At 40.9% G+C, this 20,274-nt stretch overlaps 1 long non-coding RNA gene across 1 annotated transcript in view; it reads left to right on the forward strand.

Annotated features, from left to right (window-relative positions):
* The window catches only part of LOC121258502, a 29,322-nt gene extending 15,131 nt beyond the window's left edge, over positions 1-14,191 (forward strand). Inside the window, exons 4-5 of the long non-coding RNA XR_005939414.1 lie at positions 13,231-13,240; positions 14,180-14,191. This is a non-coding gene — a long non-coding RNA (uncharacterized LOC121258502). The remainder of the gene's footprint in view (positions 1-13,230; positions 13,241-14,179) is intronic.
* Positions 14,192-20,274: the final 6,083 nt, after the last annotated feature.

Consider the following 20,274-nt stretch of genomic DNA (forward strand, 5'->3'; position numbering starts at 1 on the left):
TGGAGAGGGGATAAATAGATGGAAACTGTCTTGTACGTGTCAAACTCAGTGCTTTAGGAAGGTTGCAGGAGGAAGACTCGGTGTGATCACCGAAACTAGAGGGATAACGACGGGGTGACGTGCAGTGAAGAGTGAATTGTTTGAAATGAGTTTCGGCGTAGATAAAACTGTGGTGCCCCCCGCCCCGCTTGGGATTAGAGGGTGAATAAGACACTAGGACATGTACAAGGCTACACACCTCTCGTAAATGATAAATAATATGCTATGCATCTAAGTACACTAGCAGTATGCAATAACGATGCATCGGAAAAATTAATAAAAGTTGGATAACTAAGCAACGCGATAAGCAATTGCAAAGCACATGATACCATAAACTAATATCATAACCTAAAACATTGTCCCAAATCATAAACATAGGCCTTAAAGACAAAATATCCCAAAAGAATGAAACATAATTTTAAAGTTCCCAGAACACGGGATTCCCACAAAAGAAACATAAGTCCACAAAAGATGGCCATGAATGTTGTTGCATTCTCTTTCTCTTTTTTTTTTTCTTCTTTCCACAAAACACTTATACTCCAGTACTTTTCAAGAAGACTCGGGCTTCACGCACTTCTCTAAAGCCTCATCCTTGTCTTGGTTGTTATGCCGCTTGAACTTAGCAATGAATTCAAGTATACCCGTGATCTCTCAATCAATGGCCTCGAGTTGCTCCCAGAGGGAAGAATCGGGCCGATCCATGGCCATTTTAGGCACAATCCTCTCCAGAGGAGGTGGTGCCATTCCCTTTCTCTTGGTTGTTGTCGTCTCTTACTAAACCTGTTACAACTTCTATCATTTCGATTGGGGAATGGTAGTGGAAACTACTACAATGAGATTTCGAGAAATCTCAAAAAGTAATCATACAACATACCACAGTTAATACAAGCATACAAAATGTATGATATGTGTGCATGGACATGTACTTGACTTATGCCTTAACCAGAACTTAACTTATGCACTTGACCATTTACAAAAGATTTGTAACAGAGACTTAAACTTTCATAAAAAACTTAATAACTTTCTTATTCACGTGATCTTATTTAGAACTTGCCTTATCAAAACAAATCACAAAATTTTCATTAAGTGATCCTTATCATATGAGCTCTTATACTTGTTTAGAGGGTGGACACAACACGGCTCCTCTCTTTGCACCGCGTGTTCCTGCTAGTTACCGCACGATCAACGGTTCGTAAACTGTGATGAATACGTTATAAATAGAGAATCATATTAACTCAACCTTACTTCATCGGGTTCCATGCCTTATGCACCCACTAGCATTACGTACTTCCTCGCTCCGATATTCTTTAAAAAGAATCCATTCGAGTCTCATCGACTATTCTTCGTCAACCTAGGGGTTACCATTCCATTTTTAAGAAGTCCAGAGTGGACGGAGGAGTTCCACTAGGACATTCCCTTGCCCTAGCACTTGTGGTAGTGATAAAACTTTTTCTTTGAAAGCATTTTCTTCAAAAACACTTTTGAAACACTTCTTTGAAAACATTTCTTCCCCAAATGCATGTGACATGAGACTTAAACATACTTACTTATGCATGACATATGACATATGAGATGCCGTGCATATAACAACCAAGCATAACATATTCATTTCATAGCATGATCACATAAACCATGATAGATATCAAAACATGTGCATAGAACCATAAAAACTTGCTTAGGCCAAAACTCATAGGCACAAAAACATGAAGATTCATCACATAATATGTTCCAAATTTCAAGCAAATAACATAGGAATCATAGTTTAGTAAAACAAAGTATAAAATCATAACCTTTGACCAAGATCCGAATCATTCAACACATAGTATGGCCGAAATATTATGATACACATTCCATCAATCTTAAACATGTGAAAACCGAAACATATACAAATATCTCATGGCATATTCATAACAATTTCAAAGCATATAATTCCTTCCATAGATTGATATAAGATCATATTAACATAATCAAACAAGGAATCAAGAAATAGCAACCAAGACAAACATGGTAATGAAAAGATTTACACAATCATATATACAAGTATTAACCAAGAGTAGGTTAAGTGTATGTAATACCCTGCTCATTCCTTCTTACGTACGCTTCTTCTTTCTGACGTACGTTCCATCTTTATGACGTAAGCAAATCCCAAGAGTAGAGATTATGTGATTGTCTGCCCTTCTCACTAGCGACTGCGAGCCTCGTCATGCGTGCCGAACCTTGATGGCATGTTTGTCAAGATATTAGGTGACTTTTAAGGCATGCCCAGTGTTTTAAATGTACTGTAAATATTTATAAGGAGTATTTCCAGTGTTATTGAACTAAGCTTGATTTTAAATATGACAATTACAATATTCTTGAAGAGCTCCAAAAATATTATAATTGTCGGAAATCATTTCAATATTAATTATTAAAATGATTTCAGTTATTTAAAATATTATGAGATTTAAATTATGTTGAAAGCTTTAATTTAATTAAATGGTTTCATCCTTTTAAATATATTAAATAAGACTTCATCATTTATTAATGATGAAGAATATTATTTTATAAACTAAAGTTAGTTTAAATAATATTTACCGTAATTCCTCTAAGTATTTTTAATTAAGTTAACGTTTACGTATTTTCAAATTAGTGTTTTAATATCTCAACGTTAGATCGTTTTGAGGACCCCAAAACGAAGGGACTGGATTATAAACCCAGACCCTCTCTCTCTTTCTTCCTCACTTTTCCCCAGCCCTCTCTCTCCTCCCTCTCATTCGGCGTACGTAGTACGCAGCGCCCCTCTCTCTTGCCGAAGCCTCTAGTGCTTAGCCCGGCGCTGCCGTGCGTTGCCAGACCTCACTGCCGGCACCACCAGCACCACCTCACTCCCGTGAGCTCAACCAGCCCAGCCCCTGTCTCTCACGCTCTCCCTTTCGGAAGTGCAAAGCCCGAATGGGCTTGATGCAAGTAGTGCCGCCGTGCGCTGTCCTCCAGCGCCACCACCTCCATGGCAGCTTCCTCTGCCGCCGGCCATCACTCTCCAGCGAGCTTGGCCCCTCCATGCAGCCACCATCCCGTCGCATGCATGAAGAGACCCACGCACGGCTTCACCTTGCGGGACCTCTAGCGCCGCCGTGCGCGGCACCCACGGCCACTAAGTGCCTCCCCTGGCCACCATAGCTCCTCCTCTTCCTCCTCCATGTGACTCGAGGCCCATAGCCTCTCCTCCACGAATGGCTTCTCCCTCTCTCTAACACATGGGTTGCACATCCTCCACCACCGTGCACCGCCACCCACGGTGGGTAACCACCCTCATGAGCCTCTTCAGGCCACCACCAAGCCAACCCAACCACCCATGGCCTCGATTTGCCACCCATGCACGCACACTCTCTCTCACACTCCCACAGCCTCTCATCCACTTCACGGCCTTGAACCACCGCCGTGAGCCACCTGGCACCACCTCGTTGCCACCACGAGTTCCACCGCACCTCCCTTAGCTGAACCCGAGGTCCCAAACCACCACTTTATGTGGTGGGTAACCACTGCACGTGATGGACAGTCACTGCGCGTGATTGACCGCCACTGTACACGGCTAGATCCGCCGTGTTACACTCCCTACCACCATCACAAGCCTTCATGAGCCATTCCAAGACCACACTTAGCTATCCAAATGCCCAAGCAGTCACCGTACGTGGGTTAGCCGCCACATACGACCCTTCCGGCATCATCAACTGTGACGATAGACGAGCAACGCACGGATAATCCCGTCAATGGTATAACCCTCTATCCCTCGATTATTTATGTTAGATGTTGATTAGTTGATTAGGTTGTGGACTGTGATGTTAGTATGGTGGAGTTTGTTATATTGTGATATGCATTGTAGTGAAGTGTTGGGCATCCTGTGTAGCGAAGTGTTAGGCATTCTGTGGAGTGAAGTATTGGGGCTTACCTGTGTAGTGCGTTATGAAGTGTGGAGCGTAGTTGGGGATTGTGTTGTGTAGTGTTGTGGACTGTGTAGTGTAGTGTGGTTGTGGAGTATGTGCTGTATTGGTGACATGGCATGTGGAGTGAGACCAATACACGCTGAGTATACTCTGTGTGTGGCTTGGTGTTGGATAAGGAGAGTATATGTATAATATACTCTCCTGGCATATTGTGGAATGGGAAGAGTACACGTAGAATATACTTTGTATCGCGTGGCGTGTGAATGGAGTACACGTGAAGTGTACTCCATGTCGTGGAGTGACACACTATATGGCAGGTATGCCATAATGGTGATGTGGCGTAACGTGTGTGAAGAGAGTACATGTGAAGTGTACTCTATGTGGTGGAGAGATGCACCATATGGTAAGTATGCCATAGTGGTGATGGGTCGTAGTGTGTATGAAGGGAGTATACAAGAAGTGTACTCCATGCGGTGGAGTGATGCACCATATGGCGGGAATGCCATAATGGTGATGTGGCGTGTATGAAGAGAGTACACGTGGAGTGTACTCTATGTGGTGGAGAGATGCCCCATATGGCAAGTATGCCATAATGGTGATAGGTCATAGTGTGTATGAAGGGAGTACACGAGAAGTGTACTCCATGTGGTGGAGTGATGCATCGTATGGTGTGTATGCCATATTGATGATAGGTTGTAGCATGTGAAAATGAAGTATATGTGAAGTGTACTCCATGTGGTGGAGTGACGCACCATATGACAGGTATGCCATAATGGTGATGTGACGTAGTGTGGAATAAGGAGAGTATATGTAAAATATACCCTCCTGGCGTATTGTGGAATGGGAAGAGTACACGTGGAGTGTACTCTATGTGGCATAACTTATGTGAAGAGAGTATACATGGAGTGTACTCTATGTGGTGAAGTGATGCACCATATGGCGGGTATGCCATAATGGTGATGTGGCGTAACGTGTGTGAATGGAGTATGCGTGAAGTGTACTCGATGTGGTGGAGTGATGCACCATATGGCGGGTATGCCATAGTGGTGATATGGCGTAGAGTGTATGAAGGGAGTACACACGGAGTGTACTCCATGTGGCAGAATGTTGCACCGTATGGCAGATATGCCATATTGATGATAGGTTGTAGCGTGTGGAAAGGGAGCATACGTGGAGTGTACTCCACGAGCCAGCGACACTCCGTGTGGCGTGTTGCAGAGATAAGGATGGTTGTGTGATCGATGGGCATAGAACGTGGTGAATAGTATCAGAAACTGTGGAACAATTTCCCGAAGTAGTTATGGTGCAGCCTGTAGTCTGAAGTGACAAGTGTCACCGTGATGGACTTATGGCTAGGAATATGGGTGAAGTAGCAGAACAAGTATAAGAGTATAAGCTTATAAGTAGCTCTCGCCACTCATCCTCTGGGGAAGCCAGGCAAGAAGCATAGTCAGACTTGGCCACTGTCGCCTTTTCAAGCTTTGCCTTTATTCAGTCATGGCTCGTAGCTAGATCATCTCGTTCCTTCAGAGCAAGCTCCGCTTGAGTGGCCAACTCATCCCTTTCTTTATTGAAGGCTTCCACTTGGGCAGCCAAATCGTTCCTCTCCTGCACGACCACTTCTGCTTGATGAAGGCGATCGACCAAATCATCATTCTCTTTGTTGAAGGCTTCCACTTGGGCGGCCAACTCATCCATGTCCTGCAGCCATCTTAGCTTGGCGGAGACGAGCAGCAAGATCATCTCACTCCTGTTCAATATTATTCGATTGGTTTAGAAGAGTAGCAAGATCATCTCACTCCTGCTTAATCTTCTTTCATTGGTTTAGGCGGGTAGCCACTTCTTGGTGGCTACTTCTAGGTGGTAGTAGTTAGCGTCCACAGCAGAACTCGCCAACTCTCCCCGAAGTGATTCAACTTGGACACGGAGAGCAACCAACTTGTCGTCAGTTGTGTAGGAACAAGCTTCCAGCAGGGCAACCATATGAGCCATTCGATCTTTTTCCTCCTCCAGATGTAACCTTTCTTCCACCAAGTCGGCAGTAAGGCAATCAACCCCAAAAAAAAATAGAGAGAGAGAGGGAGAATGCCTTGAATGTTATTATATTTTCAAAAAAGAAAACATGGAGAAAAGGGGAAGTGGATACGAGAAGATTACCGGTGCAAAAATACTCCAAAGATGTTGAACAACGGTGTTGAAAACCTCTTCACAACGAGCATGTGAGGAAGGCGAGGAACCCAACAAATGAGGGCTAGGAGGTTCCCTCCAGTTAGAGGCTTGAATAGGAGTAGTAGCAAAACGCCCCCAAGGAGAAGCTCTGTGGGCCTAACCAGGTGAGGGACTAGCAGGTGCCTCAACGTATGGGCCCGAACACACTTCAGCCTCATCCCGGTGAGATGGTCCCTGAGTAACTATAAAATCTTCCTTAGGAATAATCTGGGGCGGCTCGCCCTCCCCCTTAGGAGAAATACTAAATGGGGGAGAAGGGATCAAAACCTTGCTCCCACTAGCGAGAGAAAGGGCTGGGAAAACAAAGGGTAAATCTGGAGTAGCCGCACCAAATATCTTCGAAGCAACAGGTGAGCTAGAACCTGCTACAGCTTCATCAACATATTTTTCAACATTTCCCACTCGAGGAGTTTCCATGGGAACATCAAGGGAACAAGCAGCAGAAGGCGGGGACAAAGGCAATACAGGCAAAGGAGCCTCGAAAGATTGAATGACCGTTTGAGTAGATGGAGGCACCAGCAAGTTAGGATTTAGAAGGATCATATCATCCTCTCCTGAAGGGTTATCATCGCTTTTCTTTATAGAAACCTCTCGCGAGATGTTTAAGGGCTATGCAGAAGCCGCTGCAGTAGCTTTCGCTATTGTGATACCCTTAAGATCCTTGTCGGCTAGAGACATCACATTATCTAAGAAAAGAGCTGATGGCACCACAAAGGTAGATAGTTTGCTCAATTTCTTTTGAGGTGCCGCCTCCATGCTCCCACTTGCCCGGGAAGTCTTTCCAATTGGTTGCTCACGAGGAGGAGCCAACTTACTGCCTACACTCGGTGCGAGGGGGGGGGGGTTAAAGAGTCACATTTTGAAGAGATGGACTCATTAGAACGAGGCGAGACACGAGCCCTTTTGAGTTTTCTCTTCTTTGATCCATCGACACCAGGTCGCTTCTTCGTCCTCAAGTCACCCGGGGGCGGGGGAGGGGGGGGCACCTAAAAGTTCACGTCCTAATATATGGGCCCGACTGGGAACCATTAAAAACTTCACAATGTTGCCGGGAGTCAAAAGCACATCCGAAAAGCATAAGTTGGGTTGAACCTAAGCCCAGGAACCAACCAACCGCACACGAGCCTCCTCACGAGGGGAAATAATAACCTCAAAGTCATCCCCACCGGGAAGAAGAGACCAGCACACCTTAATAGGAAACTCCCGAATAAGAGCTTCATTAGCGGTAAATTCCCAACCCTTGCCAATAAGTAGAAAAAATTTATTGCTCCAATCTTTCACATGCGAATACTTATGCTCCAATTCAACCAATGCCCTCTTGGCCCTAAAATTGCAAAGATTCTCATCCAAACGCCTAAACCCGTGTAGAGAAAAAAACTCACGGGCTGTTAAATCTGGAAATTCATCAGCCACGGGTTCCAGGACCTTTCTCCACAAAACGCAACAAGCAATCAAAATCCTCCAGGTGTTGGGCACTAATTGAGCTGGGGTGAGCCCTAGTATGTCTAACACATCATGGACTGGTCACACGAAGGGCAACCGAAGCCCCATGGTAAACATAGCAAAGTATAGGGCAACAAAAACAACCATACATTTGGCATCAACAACTTTTTGGTTTGGGGTAGGGGTCCTTAAATTAACAGAGTCGAGAATATTAAAGTTGTTTTGTGCATTCTCCAGATTGCGGGGAGTAATGGTTGAAGACTAGCGAGAGCCCGCAAATATGGACGCCGGAGGAGCAATGACAATTTGGGGAGAGGAGTCGCAGGGTGGTGAAGTTTCAGAGGCAGAAACCACGCCCTTACCTTTAGAAGACGAGGAAGCCATGAAGAAAGAAAAGAGAATAAAAACTTGGAAAGAGAGGAGGAACTTGTAAGGAGAGCAAGAACTTAGAAAGAAAGCAAGAAATGCGAAAGAGGTATATGTTCGAAAGAGGAGGGAAAATCAATAGCAAAAGGGCATTAAATAGGAATGTGCGTGAGGTGACGATTGACCTACCTGAGTAATGAAGGTGAAACGACGCTCTGACATGCCTTGAAAATTGAAACGACACTTGGATTCAAGTCTCATCACACCAGATGTAATGAGACTTCGTGGGGTAACTGGAGAGGACATTCCTCTCACCCATACAATACGGGCTTAGGCCGTCACCTACTCATGATTTGAGTGCCAATACCGAAGGGGCCCGTTAAAGCAGAGAAGGGCCCAACCCACTTCCCATTGCTGACTAAGTAACCACCCGGTGACAGTAAAGGAAGGACAATTATTATAACAATCCATTAGAGCAAGAATTCTCATCCCTAAGTTTGAATTTGATTAATAGATATGTCTATTATTACTTAAGCAACAGAATGGTTCAAAAGCTCTATATAAGAGAGGAACCCAGGTAGGTAAAGGGATCAGATTTATTGGTATTATTATTATTATCTGCAATCATTGACTTAGGCATCGTAGATGTTCTCCCGAATCCTCAAACCCTTTACTCTTTGGTTGCAGGTGATCGTGAAGTGGTGGCAGTGAAACACGTCCACAACATTGATGCCAAAAGCAAAAAAATGCAAGAATCACGCATGAGAATTTCGGTGGATACGGGACCCATCGGTTTTACGCCGTACGAAAGAAAAATAAAAAGCTATCGGCGCGAAACATGCAGCGAAAATGCTAGCCATTTTCGTTTGGACTTGAAGACAAGGGGCCTGGGATGCACTAAGGCACGGAACCAAAGAAATAAAGATGCCGAAAGCTAAAACGCAACTCACATGAAGTCTATATAAAGCTTGGACGGACGAAGGTGAGGGGATCAAGAGTCATTTTTTCGGTTTCTTGGGTTTGTTTAGGAGAGGAAATTTTCGGTTTTCTTTGGGTTCTTTTAGGGAATGTTTTGAGTTCGTATTTGAATTCTTAGAATTCATTTTCGGTTTCTTTGAGTTCCTCAAGGGAACAGTTTGAGTTCATTTATTTTGAGAGTTCATTTTATTCAAGAGTTCATTTTTATTTTGGGAGTTCAGATATTTGGGTTGGAGAACGTAGTCTCCTTCTCCAGCCATCTAGTTTATTCCTTATAATTCCTGCTATTTTTATTTAATTTCAATTTGAAGTTATGATGCCTTATTGCATCTTTAAGCTTTCATTTTAATTCCTATATATTTAAATTGATGTTATTTACTTTTCTTGCACATTTAAGCTTTCATTTTAATTCTTAATTGCTTATTTAAATCAATGTTATTTACTTTTCTTTCACCTTTAAGCTTTCAATTTTAAGTCCTGCTTATTTAATTTGATGTTATTTACTTTTCTTGCTCTTTTAAGCTTTCATTAGACAAGTATTAATTCCGGTTAATTAAATTCAACAAATTTAGTATAGTTATTAATTTAGTGTTTTGCATTTCAGCCTTTTACTTTTTATTGCTACACTCAAAACTCCATAAATATGAATCTAGTCCATGACTATTTCCCACCGTCCGAAACTACCATCACTACAACACAATTTGTCTTTTGTTAGAGAGGAAACAATCACCAAAAATTGCCAAAACGTCACTAAAGATATTTGGTGACAGTTTGAAACCGTTACTACGACCGTCACCTAATGTGCGTCATAGAATACAGTTGGTGATGGTTTACTGTTGAACCGTCACTAAAAATATTTTTAGTGATGGTTGGAGGTGTTCCGTTTGGTTGAACGTTTGAACGTTCCCTTTTTTGTGACGGTTGGGAACTGTCACAGAAAGTAACGTTCGAACGTCCAATTGAACGTTCGAACAACAACCCGACTGATTGGCGTTCCAATGAGAGAAGTTGACGTTCGTTGATTATAGTTCGAATGTACCATATTTACGTTCGAGCGTTTATGCGTACAAACGTTAATTATAATAAACGTTCGAATATCCGTTCGAACTTTAACAGACCAAAGTTCAAATATAACAGGTTTGACGTTCGGACGTTATTTCGAATGTAAACGAAGGAGAGTTTGAATGCAAGTCGTACGTTTGGAGGTTTGTTCGAACGTTAATTATTTAATCATTCGAACGTTTTGTTCGTTTGAGGGTTAGAACATTCGAACATAGATGCCTACGTTCGAATGTTACTATACAATTTTATGTATTCACGTTCGAACGTTGGTTCTAATGGGAACCAACGTTCGAACATTTTTACTTTACATTCGAACGTATAGATCAGAAATACTAATTTCATAAAATTTAAAAGCATACCAATTGTATCATATTGCATAACATCAATTAACAATTAACAAATAACATCAAGTAACAATTAACAATTTTTACTATGAAGCGTTTATGGCATCCTGGTAAGCCAGTTTCCATTTGGGAAGTCAGTGCTCACCTATTTATTGCGGAGTTTGAAGATCCATGGGATAAAGCACCTATTTTCAAAGAAGGACCTTGGGCTTTTGATACGCACTTGGTTCTCACAAACGATGTTGATGGGCTGCAACAGCACATCAGGTCACCTTTCCTGAGGCGCTCTTCTGGGTTCGTATCCATGATCTCCCGATTATGGCTAGGAACTGGAAGATGGGTCACACAGTAGGGAAGGAAGTTGGTAGGGTGGTGGAGGTTGACTTGGAGAAGGATGCACTAGCTTGGGGGGAGTTTCTGCATATAAGAGTTAAGTTAGATGTTACTAAGCCACTGTTGCGTGGTAAGAAGGTCTGTGTGGGCTCATCTAACCCTTTTTGGGTTCGTTTCTCTTATGAACGGCTTCCAAATTTTTGCTACGTATGTGGTACGCTTGGTCATAGTCATAAGGAATGTAATCAGTGGAGGCCATCGATGGAAAAGTTCTTAGCCTCTGATTTTCCATGTGGTCCCTGGTTACGTGCAGGGAACCTTGGTGATTATAGAGGACCTGTTTGCAGTAGGCAGATAAACCAAGGAGGAAGCAGCTCTCCAATGGGTCCTGTGACAGACCAGTCTGCCAAAGAATCATTGGGTGATCGGAATGTAACAGATTCTGAGGATAACATTGGAAAGGAGGATGTCGTGGCACAAAGTTCGGATAACGGGCAAGATTGTGATAACCACAAGGATCCGTTACACAAGATACGTGATGAAGATATAACTAAGGATAAGGTGGGACTTGCAACTGATGTGGATAAGATGGAGAGTAGCATGGTAACTGATCAACATCGAGATAAGTCGAACGTTGTAACTGCTATGGAAGATACGAGACTTAATTTTGAATCTCAACAGAAGGGTATTAGTGTCAATTCAATAGTGGAGGCTGCTATGGGCAATAGTTCTAGCGGGAAGGATGTTTTGAATGCAGAAGTAGAGTTTCTCTCTACCTCTAGAGGGACTCGTTAATGGAGAAGAACTTTAAGGTCTCAGGTGCACCAATCTCCTTCTAAAAGTGCTTATGGGAGGTCTAAGAGGTATCAGGGTTCTGAGGATGTTTTGGAGTTTGCTGGAAATCCTAAGAGACTTAAATGTGAGGGTACCATTTCACAGGATGCGGTGGTGGCTGGAGCACAGCCCCATCGAGCTTAATGAAGATCCTTAGTTGGAATACACGAGGGCTTGTGAACCTTCGTGGTATTCGTAGTCTTTCTGATCTAATCAGAAGAGAAGATCCCGATGTTTTGTTCTTGCAAGAAACAAAACTTACTGTTGAAAAAATGGAATTCTGTAGAGTTAAACTTAAGTTTAATTGTTGTTTAACAGTTGATGCTATTGGTAGGAGTGGTGGCCTTGCATTGTTATGGAAGCAAGATGTGCCTTTGTCCATTCTGAGTTACTCAACATCACATATTGATGCTGTTGTCACTGAAATGTCACGAATCTGGTACTTGACAGGTCTCTATGGTCAACCTGACACTGCAAGAAGATTAGAAACTTGGAATCTGTTACGAAGTTTGAGGAGGAATTTTGAGGAGGCTTGGCTTGTGTTTGGGGACTTCAATGAGATTTTAACACTACATGAGAAATGGGGAGGAAGAGATCGACCACAACAATAAATGTTTAATTTCCAACAAATGCTTATGGACTGTGAATTAAGGGACCTTGGTTTCTATGGTCCAAAATACACTTGGTGCAATGGAAAATAGGATGTGGCTCGAGTTTATGAGAGATTGGATAGGTTCCTTGGTAATTCCTCTTGGTGTAGTCTGTTCAATCGAGCCTCAGTCACCCATAGCTCTATTTCTTACTCTAATCATCTCCCTTTATGGATTGAGCTAGAGGGTGCCCAGTCTAGAACGGGAGGTGTTAAACCTTTAAGGTTTGAGGCAATGTGGCTTGGAGAAATAGAATGTTCTAGAATTGTAAAGCAGGAGTGGCTTGCTGCAGTTTCCTCTAGAGGGATGCAAGGTGTTATGGACTGCATTTTCAGTTGTAGCAGTAAGCTACAAAGGTGGAACAAATCAAAGTTTGGTAAGTTCCAGGTCAAGCTGAAAGAAGCAAAGCTCAAACTCTCAAAGGAACAAAGTAAGCCCCAACAGGTTTAAATACAAGAAAGGTTGATGAAGCTTCAATTGAGGTACATAAATGGTTGGAGAGGGATGAGATAATGTGGAAACAAAGATCAAGAGCTTTATGGTTAGCTGAAGGGGATCAGAATGCTAAATTTTTCCATGCTAAAGCATCTCAAAGAAAAAGGAAGAATTGTTTATCAAAACTAAAGGATGCAAGTGGTTGCTTGCAGGAAGGAAATGATTGTGATAGGTTGATTGTTAACCACTTTTCTCTTTGTTCACCTCTGCAGGATCTCGAGACCAGGAAGTTATTCTTGATAAAATGGAGAGGAAGGTCTCTCTTGAGATGAATTCTGAACTTATTAAACCTTACACAGCTGTTGAAGTTCTTCAAGCTTTGAAAGAGATGCACCCCAACAAAACACCAGGGCCTGATGGTATGCCACCTCTCTTCTTCCAAAAATTTTGGCCTGACATTGGTACTTCCATCACTAATGCTATTCTACATGTTTTGAATCATGGTGAAATGCCTCAAGCTCTTAATCACACTTTCATCACTCTGGTCCCTAAGAATAAGAGCCCTCAAATAGTTAATGACCTTAGACCTATTAGTTTATGTAATGTTGCATATAAACTAATTTCTAAGGTTCTTGATAATAGAATGAAGCAAGTATTACCTGTGGTCATCTATGATACACAGTCCTCATTCCTTCCTAGAAGACTCATCACAGATATTGTACTCGTGGCCTATGAAGTCTTGCATTTTTTGAAGAGGAAGAAAAAAGGAAAAAAAGGATTTATGTCTATCAAGCTTGATATGAGCAAAGCTTATGATAGAGTTGAATGGAGTTTTCTTGAATCTATTATGAGCAAGTTGGGATTCCATGAGAAGTTAATTCAGCTTGTGATGATGTGTGTGAGGACTCATTCTTTCTCAATTTTAATTAATGGCTCTCTTATTGGGTTTATTGTTCCTTCACGAGGTTTGAGGCAAGGTGATCCTATCTCTCCTTACCTTTTTCTATTGTGTACTGAAGGGTTGATTAGACTTTTGAGAGAAGCTGAAAGAACTAAGTATGTTACTGGCATACAGATTTGTCTTGGAGCTCCTAAGCTAAACCATCTGCTTTTTGCAGATGATAATTTGATTTTTTGTAATGCAACTGTGGAAACAAATGTAAGGTTGCAAGCTCTATTAGAGCAGTATGAAGCTGCTTCAGGCCAACAGTTGAATAGAGAGAAAACAACAATGGTCTTTAGTGCCAATGTAGAACAGAATAACAAGCAGTCTATTATGAATTTGTGGTGCTCAACTCAAGTGCAGCACTATGATAAGTACCTTGGGTTTCCCCCTGTGGTGGGTAGGTCAAAATCAAGGGCATTTAAAGGAATTAAGCATAAAGTTTGGCTCAAGTTGCAAGGTTGGAAAGGGAATATGTTTTCTTAAGGGGGTAGGGAAATCTTACTTAAAGCAGTAGCTATGGCAATTCCATCTTATGCCATGAGTTGCTTTAAGCTTCCTCCAAAGCTTTGTTTTGAAATAGAGGGTATGATGGCCAAGTATTGGTGGGGTCAAAAGAATGAGGAGAGAATGGTACATTGGATAAGCTGGAAGAAGCTATGCAGTTCAAAATTTATGGGAGGTATGGGATTCAAGGAGCTAGAGGTTTTCAATATGGCCTTGTGGCTAAACAAGCTTGGAGGTTATTGTAGGAAAAGGAGAGCTTATTCCACAAGATGTATGCTGCTAGATATTTTTCTAATGGGAACTTGTTGACAGCTTCTCTTGGAAGAAATCCCTCCTATGGTTGGAGGGGTATTTGGGAAGCAAAGAGCTTGCTAGTGCAAGGTGGCAGATGGAATGTGGGAGATGGAAGTTTAATCCACATTTTGAATGATGTTTGGATATCTGGATTTCAAAATTTGAGACAAGAGTTGGGATCTGAGCATAGTAGTGAGCGACTTTGTCAATTGGACAACCAAGTTTTATCTCTTATTGATCCAAGTACTAAATGGTGGGACATTGCTAAAGTTAGATCTCTCTTCAATCCAAACATTGTGGATGCTATTATCATATTGCATCCTAGTCATACTGGAGCTATCGATCATTGGATGTGGGAGCATGAGAAGTCAGGATCCTTTTCAGTCAGAAGTGCTTACAGATTTTTCAAAACTTGGTTGGAAACTGAACATGGGGAGTCCTCTAATGGGGCTTTGATGAAAAAATTCTGGACTGCTCTATGGAAGTTAAAAGTCCCCCATAAGGTTAACGTTTTTGCTTGGAGGTCTTGTAAAGCCAGTTTACCTACTAAGGCCAATCTGATTAAGAGCAAACTGGATATTGAGGGGCAATGTTGTTTTTGTCAACATCCAATTGAAGATTTGAGGCATGTGTTGCTATTATGCCCTTCCATCCATGAATTTTTAAGGTGTAGGTTTTCTGTTTTTCAAAATGGAGGCCACATCAGCTCTTTTCTGTCTGCTGCAATGGATATTCTACTCAAAGGCTCTACTGAGGATTTGGCCGATTTCTTCTTGATGGTATGGGCTTTTTGGTTTAGAAGGAACAAGATGGTGCATGAGCAGATTGCTTTACCACCTCAGCAAGTTATTGGGGTTGCTATTATAAAGAAGTTGCATAATGCTGTGGTTAGGCATCAGTTGGGGTGTCATCTTTCAAAAAACCTGGTATACAAATGGTCTCCACCTCCAGAAGACTCTCTTAAGCTAAATATTGATGGGGCTTTTTTCTTTGATTTAAACAAATCTGGTATGGGTGTTGTTCTGAGGAACTATATGGGGGAAGTTCTTATGGCATCTAGTAGAGTGGAAACAGTTTTTCTGGAACCAGAACAAGTTGAAGCTGTGGAATTATTGAGATGACTTCAATTGTGCATGAGTTTGGGTATCTCTAAGCTGATTATCGAAAGTGATTGTTTGTTCCTAGTAGAAGAGGTAAACAGACCATCGGGGTCCAATGTAGCTATACGATCTGTGGTAGCAGATGTAAAAGGTTTGATGCAAACTTTTCCTTAGCGCAGTATTCAACATAGCAGCATATTCACAAATGAGGCTGCCCATCGTCTTGCAAGACATGCTTGGTCCATATAATATATGTTTATTTGGTGGAATAGTGTACCTCCTATCATTGAGAATGTAGTTTTCATTGATCAACACTATTGTAACCTATCCCAAGGTGTTTTGCCTATATGAAATGAAGTGTTTTTCTATAAAAAAAAAAAAAAAAATTAACAAATAACCATGTCTTATAAAATTTTAAAATTAGATATTAAAACTAGCCACCACTACTGATAAAATTTATTTCTTCTCTTTTCCTCGCCCACCGCGATTCTGTTGCAACGACATAACATGCTCCATTTGCACCATCATCTCCCGTTGCACTTGCTCTTGGATTTCACTACGTATTCTTTCCTCCTGGTCTCTTTGTTGGTCCTGCAACCGCGTTTCTAAATGAGACTGTCGTTCTAAGAGAGACTCTAACTCTTGCTGTCTCGACCTCATATACTCATTCTCACGCCGTGCAGCTTCTAAATCTTTGGTAAGATTATTAATTTGTGAAGTCGATGAGGTTGAGGAGGATGAACATCTATGCTTGATAGATAGTTCCAAACCTCTTGTCATACTAGATTGCAGCCCGAGTACTTGCGTGAATATATCTATGTCACTAGGAGAGGATTCCCTAGAAGCCGATTGCATCTCCATCATTTTTTCCTGCAATTTAGAAGGTAATGACTGTTAATAAGTAACGTATTAAAAGAAATAGAAATAAAAAATAAATTATTCACATGTTATATAATTTATTTAACAAAATTAACATTACTTACATAATTATCTACAGTGACATGATCCATCCACTCACTATGCTCATTAGTGTGAGTAGCAGCATAGACATGAATGAGGGAAAAGTTTTCAGGATCATCACGTTTCTAACAAAACGACATTAGCAATTTTTAAAAGTAATGTTAGTACTTAAATAAAAGAATATCAGAAAAATAAATGTATTCTATAATTTTTTAATTACTATTTTTTCAGCAAGACGGTGGAATGACCTTGAACCTGCACGATGATGGACAGTCAGAGCGGATCTATTCTATTATGTGCATTTGTAGAACTCAAGTGCTACAAAATATATTAAGAATGTTAATTATAATATGTATACATATAATATATAGAACGAATATGAATATAAATAATTAAAAGATATAAATGTAAAATACCTGATAATCTAGAGATGCGAAAAGATCACAACACTTTCTCCAATCATCTAACTTCATTTGCTGGAAAGAAGACTGCGCAGCCTCTTCCAACATCTCAAATTTCTTGAAGTGGTTATGAAATTGTTCCTTGTGACGTCGGAATAGTGTAGCCATCAACTCATTCACGGTTCTCAAATCCTCGCTATGGCCAAAGTCAAGATCAAATTCATCCTAACAAGTGAATCAGGTAAAAAATATGATATATTAATCTAGGTAAAAAAAAATGTACTCTCAAAGTAAACTCACCAGCACATGACTTCAAATGTGCTCCTTAATCTCATTCAGAACATCTAGCCATGAGAGCACATAAAATGGAGCATAAACTCGAACTACTGTGCCAATATAGGAGGAAAGCGTTGTTGCACTATCATCCACTCCTTTAGTGGAATTATTAGGAATGGTGATCTTGAGTTTTTCGTCCCTTCTATTTTTCTCAAGAGAGATGTCACGTGTATAGCCACGACCGCGACGTACAGATGCATCAACTACATGATAATAGATGGTATAATTATAGTTATATAGTTATTGAGACAAAAGTATTAACTATATAATTAATTATCAACGACAATATTTCCTTACTAGTAGGTGTCGACTGGATGTTGTTCTCTTGCGTGTTAACTTGATCTTCAGAAGTGGATTCCTCGAGTGGGGAGTCCTCAATGGGTTTGGGACTTGGACTTGGTGGAGGCACATTTCTTCGTTGTCGTTTTGACGACATTCTTGAAAATAATTAATTATATCAAAGAAAATTAATTAGAAAAAATTATGAAAATTCAAGATATTTTATAGTCACTTATATGAATAAAATATTTAGTACTTTTATTCTTAATCTTCAGATGTATTTTCCATGCTTGTTTCAGAATCTCCCTCAATAACCTCTTCATCATCATCATGCACCTCTTTTTGATCCTCCTTATCCACCTCCTGGCCGAATTCTGGTTCGTCTTCATCTTCTGACTCTTCTTCTTCTTCCTCCTTACTTACTTGAATTAAATGATCATTTAATACGGACGGGTCGAGATGGACGGGTGGGACATCATCTCTACACAAGGGGAGCAACTCGAGTGCTCCGAGGTCAACAAACAAGTTAATACCCTCTCCATCTTTTCCTGGTATGCCTCAACAAACGGAGTGTCATCTTCATCTCCACTATTCTCGTAATCTGCACTCGTTCTTGCTTCATATATATTTCAAGGGACAAATTGTTGTACGACTCGCCAAGTTATCTCTCCACTATCTGCATCAGTACTTTTCATTGGATCAATCAAGTAATAGACTTTGGTAGCTTGACAAGCCAATACTAATGGATCATTTTCGTACTATTTAGATGCAGTATTGACACTCGTAAAGTGATTATCCCTATGTATCGAAACCTGACCACTGCCTAGATCTCACCAATCACATTTAAAGACATGTTACAGACCCACCCAGATATTTCAATCCGATAATATCACGTATGACACCATAATAGTCAACATCATCTGTTCCATGACTCCCTTCGACCAACACACCAGAGTTTTGAGTCTTTCTATTCCGTTTACGGTCCAGAGTATGGAATCTATAACCTTGAACCGTGCATGTAGTGTATTGAAGTGCTCTATTTAAGGGACCACGGGTCAATGCATACAATTCAGAAGAAATTGATCTGGAATCACGAGCACATTGTTCCAAAATCTATCAATTGAAATAGTATATATTTATTAGTTCATACACATTCTTCAAACCATCTAGGAAATTCTTCCTCGTGTCTTGCCTATATGTTTTCTATGCCTTCCGTCCTAAGTTTGTCAATGTGCTCACTGTTATAGATAAATGCAAAAGAAGTTTATTTTGAGCACAACAATTATAGTTAAACTTGAAAAACATTAGAATTATTCGAAGCATGGAACGACATACCTGAGATAATCATCTATCTCCAAGCAATTATTTAGCACATACCACCGAACTTTACCCAACTCTCCATCAATTAAATCGTAACCTATTTGTGCACCCATGGGTTGTACATTCTAGGAAAACACCAACAGTACCTCTCATGGTAAATGTATTGTTAAACAGACCATGGCATCAAAAAATGATGGTGGAAAGATTTGCTCGAATTTACATTGTATAGTAGCAATGTCTTCTTCTAATTTCCGCAACACATCTCGATTTACTACCCGAGCGCATAAATCATTAAAAAACATACAGAGTTCGGAAATGGCGACACGTACATTAGATGTCAGCTTCCCACGAATTCCCAGAGGTAATAACTTCTGAAAAAATACACGACACTCATGACTTTTCAATCTATTGATTTTCCAGTCATCAGGACTCACGCATCTACCAATATTTGAAGCATAACCATATGGCAACTTCACACCTTGCATCCATTTGCAGAAGTTCATCCTCTTCTCCCTCGTGATTGTAAAACATGCATGCGGCATAACCACCCTATTGCCTTCCACCCGCAAATGTAGATTATGTTTAATTCTCATTCTAACAAGATCTTTTCTCGTCTTGATCGTGTCCTTCGTATTTTCGTTAATGCTCATCAATGTACCCAATATATTATCACAAATATTATTTTCTATGTACATTACATCCAAACTATGTCGCAACATACAGGACGACCAATACGGCAAGTCAAAAAAAATACTACGCTTTGTCCAATTCAATTCTGTTGCACTCATTTTCTCTTATTCTTTCTCCGACCTTTGACAAAATTGTTCGCTCTAATATGTACCAGTTGTTCCACTATCTCTTCCCCAGACAGCTCTTTTGGTGCAATTTTATTCTCTACTCTACCATCAAACTTAGCACATTCTCTTCTCCATGCATGATTTGCTGGTAGATAACATCAATGACCCATGAAACACAACTTTTAAAAATATTTTAACCACGTCGGACACACTAACTTCCCTTTTGTACTCCAGCTGGAAAGATTCCCATATGTCGGGAAGTCATTTATGGTCCACATTACCGCAGCATGCATCTGAAAAGATGTCAATGTGGATGCATCATAAGTTCTAACACCTATTTCCCATAACTCTTTTAGTTCTTCAATCAACAATTGCATGAATATGTCAATGTCATTCCCAGATGAGCTCGGGCCGGAGATAAGTAAAGTTAACAAAAAGTTGGGCGCCTTCATGCACCTCCATGGTGGAAGATTGTACGGAATCAACATTACGGGCCAAGTGCTATAACTTGTACTCATATTTCCAAAAGGATTAATCCATCTAATGTGAGTCCCAAGCGCACGTTCCGAGCTTTTATCCCAAACTCTGGATATTGATTATTGAAAGACTGCCACGCAAGTGAGTCAGCTGGGTGCCTCATATATGCATCATCCTTAACCCTTTTCTCCTCGTGTCACCTCATATCGTGAGCTATTTTCTTA

This window comes from Juglans microcarpa x Juglans regia, chromosome 3S (genome assembly GCF_004785595.1).
Source record: "Juglans microcarpa x Juglans regia isolate MS1-56 chromosome 3S, Jm3101_v1.0, whole genome shotgun sequence".
Taxonomy (NCBI): domain Eukaryota; kingdom Viridiplantae; phylum Streptophyta; class Magnoliopsida; order Fagales; family Juglandaceae; genus Juglans; species Juglans microcarpa x Juglans regia.